Raw genomic sequence first — 7473 nt, 5'->3', positions numbered from 1 at the left:
GAGCTCATCTGTTGAGAGGGCAGTTGTGGTTCTGATGTAGGCGGTCTGAGACATTGGCTTGGCCAGCCAGGCCCTCTATACCAGCTGTCTTTACACGTGTTGTCACTGCAAGATGGGTGTTACCTCTGTAGGATGGTGTATTAGTCTGTTCTCGTGCTGCTAATAAAGACATACCCAAGATTAGGTAATTTATAAAGGAAAGAGGTTTAATGGACTCAGTTCAGTATGGCTGGGGAGGCCTCAGGAAACTTAACAATCATGACAGAAGGGAAAGCAAACACATCCTTCTTCACATGGTGGCAGGAAGGAGAAATGCCAAACAAAAGGGGGAAAAGTCCCTTATAAAACCATCAGATCTCGTGAGAACTCACTCACTATCACAAGAACAGCATGAGGGTAACTGCCCTCATAGTTCAATTACCTCCCACTGGGTCCCTCCCACAACACTTGGGGATTATGGGAACTACAATTCAAGGTGAGATTTGGGTGGGGACACAGCCAAACCATATCAGATGGGGATTATTAGCTTTGACATTTTGTACAACTGAGACCCAGAGAGGTTAGCATCATGTAGTATTGGCGGGGGATGGGAGACCCAGAAGTCAAACTGACATCTGTTGTCTGTACTCTGAGCTCGGAGAGACAATGCTGGACACCCTCTGGGTGGGGCAAATGTTGTTAGCTGGTTGTCATCATGCAGCTTCCCCTCTGAAGCGCCTGCTGGCCCCAAGACCTGTAGGCCACCCTGCCTGTGCCTGACCACGGACCAGCACTTTGTGGTTTCTGTGCTATAGGCTTCAGGTTAACCAAAATTGGGTTACTGTGTGTGGCCCTGTTATTTTGAATATTTGTAGAGGGGAAGTCCCTTTAATGTTACTTTACTGGCCTTCAAGGGATACTGGACCTCAGCCTTCTCCAACATCTGACCTAAATTACTCTGTTTTCCCTGTTCCTTCCAGTGGAGGCCATAGTGGAGTTTGACTACCAGGCCCAGCACGATGATGAGCTGACGATCAGCGTGGGTGAAATCATCACCAACATCAGGAAGGAGGATGGAGGCTGGTGGGAGGGACAGATCAACGGCAGGAGAGGTTTGTTCCCTGACAACTTTGTAAGAGTGAGTACAAAGCAAAACCCTTTTCCTGTCTCCTGTGTGGGCTCTGCTGACCAAAGGCTATGGGGGCGCTTGAGGATGAATTGCATGAACTCTATTAGGGAATGGCTTGACCTCCTATGTGATATCAAGAGAAGCATGTATAGTTTTGCCCTTGGTATCTGGGATACTTGTTTTGAAATTGCTTTTTTAAGGCTCAGGATGATCTCTTTCCACTGTGTATCACTTCTTAGGATATGCTAAAGCTGGGTGCAGTGGCTCACGCCTGTAATCCCAGCATTCTGGGAGACTGAGGTGGGCGGATCACTTGAGGTCAGGAGTTTGAGATCAGCCTGGCCAATATGGTGAAACCCCATCTCTACTAAAAAAAAATAAAAAATTAGCCAGGTGTGGTGGCATGTGCCTGTAGTCCCAGCTACTTGGGAGGCTGAGGCAGGAGAATCATTTGAACTTGGGAGGCAGAGGTTGCAGTGAGCTGAGATTGTGCCACTGCACTCCAGCCTGGGCAAGAGAGTGAGACTGTCTCAAAAAAAAAAATAGTAAAGCTTGTTAAATTGTTGTATGTACTTGTTTGTTTGCTTTGGGAGTTTAAAAGAATTGTACTTTATTCCTTGCAAAATGGAGGTAAAACTCAGTTTTGACCACTTAAATAACAAATTAAATGTAGAATTCAGCCAGACATGGTGGCTCATGCCTATAATCCCAGCACTTTGGGAGGTTGAGGCAGGAGGGTCACTTGAGCCCAGGAGTTTGAGACCAGCCTGGGCAATATAGGGAGATCCCTGTCTCTACAAAAATAAAATAAAAAAATTAGCCAGGCATGGTGATGTGCACCTGTAGTCTCAGCTACTTGGGAGGCTGTGGTGGGAAGATCACTTGAGCCCGGGAGGTTGAGACTACAATGAGCCATGATCACGCCAGAGCACTCCTTGTCTCTAAATAAATAAACAAACAAATAAATGTAGAATCCAAATTATGGAATGCTTTCAATGAATAAATGAATATAGAATTCAAATTATGCAATGTTTTCCACCTTTGTATTCATGTTGCCTTTTTTTATTTTTTGAGACAGACTCTTGCTCTGTTGCCCAGGTGGGAGTGCAGTAGCATGATCTTGATCTCAGCTCACTGCAACTTCCACCTCCCAGGTTCAAATGATTCTCATGCCTCAGCCTCCCAAGTAGCTGAGATTACAGGCATGTGCCACCACGCCCAACTAATTTTTGTATTTTTTTTAAGTAGAGATGGGGTTTTACCATATTGGCCAGGCTGGTCTCAAACTCCTGACCTCAAGTGATCCACCCACCTCAGCTTCCCAAAGTGCTGGGATTACAGGTGTGAGCCACCACGCCCGGCTCATACTGCCTTTTTGATAGGAGCAATATTATTTTCCTTTACCCCTTTATGTCCATGAAGCATTAAACAAGACTTACTTCTTCAGTAATGTTTTGAAAATTATGCCTTTTGGAGAAGTCATCTACAGGTTGATTATAAAAATGTAACTCATTCATATTAATAAATTACCACACAGTTGTAAGTAATACTTTGAATTGTTGGTTAGAAAAGGATCACTTGGAGGCTGTTCCTCATGGGAAATATTAACTAGGTCTAAAAGTCCCCGTGCCATAAACTTTCTATCTCATACTGGAGAAGAATGGATTGTTCTCAGAAGAATGGATTGTCCTCAGTGGGAAGACCTGCATGCAGAAGTCCCCAGGTCCCCTGCTGTAATCTCCGTGTTACCAGATAATACTTAAGAGGACTGTGCCTTCGATACAGGGAGGCAGGTAGTCTGGGGAACCTTGGGCCCAGAGAAGCAGGTGACCCCCGCCAAAGGAGCCCTGAGGGCTGGGTGGGAGGGGTTTTTTTATGACAAGTGGTTGTTGATGAAAAATGTGTGATGGACACTGGACTTCCAGTCACTACCCTTTCAGAGTCGAAAATGAATAGGAACCTATTTAAATCTTTCTTTAGGGTCTTGTCTCAGGGTGATCCTGCTAGCATTTCTGTTTTCTTTTCTCTTTGGTGTGAGAAGGCTGGGGAGAATTTTGTAGGGAATATGCTACTAAACATTGCTTTCTGGAGTTGTAGGAATATTGGCTTTACCCCCACTGGCCTACTACACTTGAATCCAGCCACTCTCTCCCATTTTAAGAGTGGGAAAGTGCTGCATCTGGGCCACCACAGACTCTGTTGAGGTGTGAATGGGAGTTCTTTTGCATATCCAAACAAAGACCCCAGTTTTAGGAAAGGAGCATCCCTGAAGTTGAGCTGCATTCTAGTGTAGAAAGAGGGTTTTTCTAGATAAAAGGGGCAGTGGTTAGAGTGAAGATAGAAGGAGGAAGGAATGACAGAAGGGGACTGTGGGAAAGAGAGAAGACCCTGGGAAGGAGGGAAGACTGTGGGCAGGATAGCAAGATTGTGGGAAAGTGAGCGGGACTGTGGGGAAGAGAAAGGAGGGCCCTGGGAAGGAAGGAGGACTGTGGGAAGGCGAGGTAGATGGTGGGAAAGAGAGAGGAGGACCCTAGGAAGGAGGACCGTGGAAAGGGGTGAAGGATCATGGGAAAGAGAGAGGAGGACCCTGGGAAGGTGAGGAGGACTGTCTGAAAGAGGGAGGAGGACCCTGGGAAGGAAGGAGGACTGTGGGAAGGGGCGGAAGACTGTGAGAAAGACAGAGGAGGACCCTAGTAAGGAGGGAGGACTGTGGGAAGGGGAGAAAGACCATGGGAAAGAGGTAGGGGGACACTGGGAAGGAAGGAAGAATGTGGGAAGGCAAGGAGGACGGTGGGAAAGAGGAAGGAGGGCCCTGGGAAGGAGGGAGGACTGTGGGAAGGAGAGGAGGACCGTGGGAAGGAGAGGAGGACCATGGGAAAGAGAGAGGAGGAGCCTGGGAAGGAGAAGGGACTGCAGCATCAGCTCCAGTTTTGAGGGTAGGTCGTATTTTGAACACCTTTAATGTGTCTTGTTGGCCTAGTGTCACCTGATTTTAAACTACAAATCTACAGATTCAGAGAACTGAGTTGGAAGGCACTGAGAAAGCCTATGGAATTTGCTCATAGCATAGGGCTGGCGCGCTGTCAGTGACTGTGGAGGGAACCAGGGCAGGGAAATGCAGTGCAGGAACTGCCCACGCGAGAGCTGGAACCTGACCCTCCCCCTCCTCGGAGAGGACTCCTTGCTGTGAAATGGAGGCGATGTCTTGACCAGAAGGTCTCCGCATTGCCCCACCTGCTCTGCTTTGGGCTAGGCCAGTGTGGGCATGGCAGCAGGCTCCTGTCCTGTGGCTTCCCATGGGCTTTGGCTCAAGGGAAGCCCTGGTGGGAGATGGCAGGGAGGGAGGGAGGCAAGTGAGATTGTGGGGCGGGGGGAGGCGGTTATCCCGCCAGCTCCCTGCTCATGTGGATTTTGGGCTGGCCGTGTCCCTCACGGGATGGGTGGCTGCTCCAATCAGGCTCACCTTCCTCCTTATCCCTCTCTCCTCATTCCTTCAGGTCTGGGGGCTTCCTTGTTTCAAGTCCCGGGCTACCACCTTGGGCTTTCTTTATACCTCACCCACCCTGTGAAAGTCTATTAATCCCACCCGAGATTACCCTAATTCGAGTGGGCCATCTGTTTCCTTTTGAGAACCCGACTACCTCATCGGCCTGTTCAGAGGATTAAACCAGAGAATGCTGGAAATTGTTTAGCACAGTGGCCAGTGAGTGTGCCGCAGTGCTGGTCACTGGGTGAGGGAATGGGTCCTCTCCTCTGGGCCTCAATTGCCCTGCGCTCACCTGCTCAGGTGTCCGCTAATTTCAGCTGGAGCACTTCCAGGGAGGGGAAGTCATGCTCTTGAGAGATGCTTGTTCTACCTAGGGCAGAAAGGATGTAGCAGGAGTGGCTGGGGCTGCGCTACTTGTAGCTGTCACATTTGGCAGAAAAAGAAACTTCTATTCTTTCAGATGGCTGAGTCTATTTTCAAGTCTTCACCCACTGGAAATGTTTTAGGCCTATTATTGAAAATTCAGTAGGTGGATGCAGTGGAGTTAAACAATAACCAGGACTCTGTAGAGATTTCTAAAAGCTGAAAATGCATCTTTAAGTAATAATAATCATATTGGCATAGGTGTGCACTTTTGAAAGTAGCTTTATGCATGTCCTATTTAGTGTAAGAATAATGTGTCCCCAGATGGAATTGGGTAATTTTGTGGAATCCCATTTTTTTTTTTTTTTTTGAGATGGGTTGCACTCTGTTGCCCAGGCTGGAGTGCAGTGGCATGTTCACGGCTTACTGTAGTGACGATCTAGGCTCAAGTGATCCTGCCACCTCAGCCTCCTGACTAGCTGGGACTATAGGTGCACACCACCACACATGGCTAATTTTTGTATTTTTAGTGGAGGTGGGGTTTTGCCATATTGCCCAGGCTGGTCTTGAACTTCTGGCCTCAAGTGATCCTCCCACCTTGGCCTCTCAGAATACTGGGATTACAGGTGTGAGCCACCATGCCCTGCCAAGCATTTTCTTGACTCATTTAGCAGATCCTTATTCAGTATCCCATTTGAGCATGGTCCTCCAGAGTGTTGGGATTCGTATCCACCTTCATCTCAGTGCTGTTTCAGTCTCTCAAGAGAAAAATACCAACCATTCTCCTGGTATACTGAGTAGCAGGCCATCCCATTGTTAAGAAGATACCTGTGCCTTGTCAGCTCTCGGGCTATTTTTCATCATGCAGAAATATACCCAGCTAGGCCACATGCCTTTTTAGGTTTATCTCTCTTTTATTTAGTTTGTCCTTATTTATTTATTGTAAATATGGAAGAACAATCTTTTAAAATCTCCCTTCTCTTTCTTTTCTCTCTCTCTCTCTCCCCACCCATGTCTTTTTTTGAGACAGGGTCTCATTCTGTCACACAGGCTGGAGGGCAGTGGCGTGATCACGGCTTACTGTAGCCTCAAACTCCTGGGCTCAAGCAATTCTCCCACCTCAGCCTCCTGAGTAGCTGAGACCACAGGTGTGAGCCACCACACCTGGCTAATTAAAAAAAAAAATGTGTAGAGACAGGGTCTCACTATGTTGCCTAGGCTGGTCTTGAACTCCTGGACTCAAGCAGTTCTCTCACTTTGGCCTCCAAAAGTGTTGGGATTATATGCATGAGCCACTATGCCTGGCCCCCACCCACTTATTTTGGAATACATTTTTCTTTATCCCTCCCCTTTACAAAAGTATTCATTTTTAAGGTGAAATTTATGTAGGGTAAAATGCACAAGTCATATGTCTATGGCTTGATGATTTTTTTTTTGTTTCTACATAAGTGCGTACCTCTATAACCACCACCCAGATCAATACTATTTCTATCCCTCTAGAAAGTTCCACCATGCCTATAAAAAGGAAGGGGGAAATGTCAGAGGCGTTGGAACCAGAGCAACTGCATCTTGAATAGGGGTTAGGTAAAATAAGGCTGAGACCTACTGGGCTGCATTCCTAGACAGTTAGGCATTCTAAGTCACAGGATGAGATAGGAGGTCAGCATGAGATACAGATCGTAAAGACCTTGCTGATAAAACAGGTTGCAATAAAGAAGCTGGCTAAAACCCACCAAAAACAAGATGGTGATGAGAGTGACCTGTGGTCATCCTCACTGCTACACTCCCAACGGTGCCATGACAGTTTACAAATGCCATGGCAGTGACAGGAAGTTACCCTATATGGTCTGAAAAGGTGAGGAACTCGCAGTTCCGGGAATTGCCCACCCCTTTCTTGGAAAGCTCATGAATAATCCACCCCTTGTTTAGCATATAATCCAGAAATAACCGTAAAAATGGGCAACCAGCAGCTCCAGCAGCTCTCGGGGCTGCTCTGCCTATGGAGTAGCCATTCGTTTATTCCTTTACCTTCTTCTTCTTCTTCTTCTTCCTCCTCCTCCTCCTCCTCCTCCTCCTCCTCCTCCTCTTCTTCCTCTTCTTCTTCCTCCTCCTCCTCCTCCTCCTTCTTCTTCTTTTTTTCGAGACGGAGTGCAGTGGGGAGATCTCGGCTCACTACAACCTCTGCCTCCCAGGTTCGAGGGATTCTCTTGCTTCAGCCTCCCGAGTAGCTGAGACTACAGGCGTGTGCCACCACGCCCAGCTAATTTTTGTATTTTTAGTAGAGACAGGGTTTCACCATGTTGGCCAGGACGGTCTTGATCTCTTGACCTTGTGATCCACCTGCCTCGGCCTCCCAAATTGCTGGGATTACAGGCATGAGCCACCGTGCCCAGCCCCTTTACTTTCTTAATAAACTTGCTTTCATTAAAGAAAAAAAAAAGAAAAGAAAGTTCCACCAAGCCTTTTCCCAATGATTCCTCTCCCCCTAGGGAATTGATCATCGTACATTAGTTTT

General features: G+C 47.3%; 1 protein-coding gene across 1 annotated transcript in view; it reads left to right on the top strand.

Moving 5' to 3' along the window:
• Window positions 1–964: 964 nt before the first annotated feature.
• SH3KBP1 (SH3 domain containing kinase binding protein 1) overlaps window positions 965–7473 on the top strand; it is a 311149-nt gene continuing 304640 nt past the window's right edge. Inside the window, exon 1 of the mRNA XM_058441837.1 lies at window positions 965–1117. The gene's annotated coding sequence lies outside the window, so the exon portion shown is untranslated. The remainder of the gene's footprint in view (window positions 1118–7473) is intronic.

Source organism: Hylobates moloch, unplaced genomic scaffold, assembly GCF_009828535.3.
Source record: "Hylobates moloch isolate HMO894 unplaced genomic scaffold, HMol_V3 SCAFFOLD_7, whole genome shotgun sequence".
NCBI classification, from domain to species: domain Eukaryota; kingdom Metazoa; phylum Chordata; class Mammalia; order Primates; family Hylobatidae; genus Hylobates; species Hylobates moloch.
The sequence above is the reverse complement of the archived record's forward strand: the minus strand, read 5'-3'. Positions and strand labels throughout refer to the sequence as shown.